Below are 1643 nucleotides of genomic sequence, written 5' to 3'. Positions count from 1 at the left end.
TCTTCAAGACAAAACTCGACGCTTTCCTCTCCACGATACCAGACGAACCAATGGTTCGAAATGAGACGCAGTTTAGGGCAGCGATGTCAAATTCTCTTATACACCAGATGTGCCATCAAAACTCTTGATTGGACCATATCAGGTGGGGGAGAAGAGCCATGCAAGGAACGTGAAGAGAGCACAGCATAAAGACGGAAAATCACGGTGGCGCTCCAGCATGACCGCAGTCACTTGGCTGAAACCCATAAATAAATAAATAAATAAATATACATATGAATACAAATATATATACGCATATACATACACACGTATATGCATACATATATATGCACATATTTACATACATACATACACACACACATATATATATATAATCAAAATAAGTAATATGATATTAAGTAGTGTGCTGTTTTAAGTGACTCCATTTAATTGAACAATGCAATTATTGCAGCAATTTAAATGCAGTGACATCTTCATCTGCACAAATAAATAAATAATATTTTAACAAGTACGACGCATTAATATAAGTCTTCTCAAATATTTTAACAGAAGAGAATGATGGAAGGAAATTCATATTGTCGTTACTGTAGCTAAGAATATACTACATTTTCAATAACCACATGGGGGCCTAGTGGGGTAATAGATTTGTAAGGGATTGTAATGTATTTGTAATTCATTTATCTCTTTATAAACTACTGAATGTAAAACTAGAAGACTGCATCTTCTTTCACTAACTGACAAGAGTTGACAGCTCATGAATATTATCAGAGGCGTACCTTTTCCTAAGGGAGAAAATAAGACAGTACGAGTAGTCCGTTAGATATAACTGCCTATAAAAAGAGGCAGGGTAGGGTTAGACTTTAAATCACGATGTTAATTACCAGATAAAGATGCAAGACGCTAAAAAAACAAGGATGTTAATACAGAGGAAAATTTATGTTGAGGCTTTATGGGTTATTGTTTATAAACAAAAGTATTATGTTGTATAAAAATAAAATTTAAGTATTTCAAAACTGGTATCATAACCAAAATAGGTAAAATGTGTGTATATATCAATTAAAGACATTAAAAAGGAAAGATTACGTAGAATCAATTTAATATTCATTTATGTACTTAATTAATTACTTATTAGGTGGTTACTATAAAGACTGCTCAGGGCATTTACTTATGGAATAACTGAGAATATATACATGCTATCTATTAATTTAAAATCATGAATCAGAACAAAAGTAAATATGCATACAGATACACACATTTATATATGTGCATATATGCACATATATACACATGTATCTGAACGTGTATATGAATATAGTATAATCATCTCGCATAGGCCTAAGTAACTGAAAAAAATATCTATTTAAGTACAAGAAAGATAACAGTCTAAAAGAGATAAGTTAAGAAGTAAGGATATCATAAAACATTCTTAAGTTAATAGATTGTCACTGATTTTGGTTCTGTTTAATTTATTAGTCTTGTTAAGCAAATGTAAAACTAGAGAATAGCATGTTAGGAAAGGGCACGAAGGGGTTGACAGAATCATAGTGGGTACGTATATGTAGTTATTCCATATATATATATATATATATATATATATATATATATATATATATTTAATATAAACGATATATATAGTCAATTTT

General features: G+C 30.4%; 1 protein-coding gene across 1 annotated transcript in view; it reads right to left on the bottom strand.

Moving 5' to 3' along the window:
• LOC128247382 (matrix metalloproteinase-14-like) overlaps positions 1-1643 on the bottom strand; it is a 347384-nt gene that overhangs the window by 100499 nt on the left and 245242 nt on the right. The window lies entirely within an intron of this gene.

This window comes from Octopus bimaculoides, chromosome 3, assembly GCF_001194135.2.
Source record: "Octopus bimaculoides isolate UCB-OBI-ISO-001 chromosome 3, ASM119413v2, whole genome shotgun sequence".
Taxonomy (NCBI): Eukaryota; Metazoa; Mollusca; class Cephalopoda; order Octopoda; family Octopodidae; genus Octopus; species Octopus bimaculoides.
The sequence above is the reverse complement of the archived record's forward strand: the minus strand, read 5'-3'. Positions and strand labels throughout refer to the sequence as shown.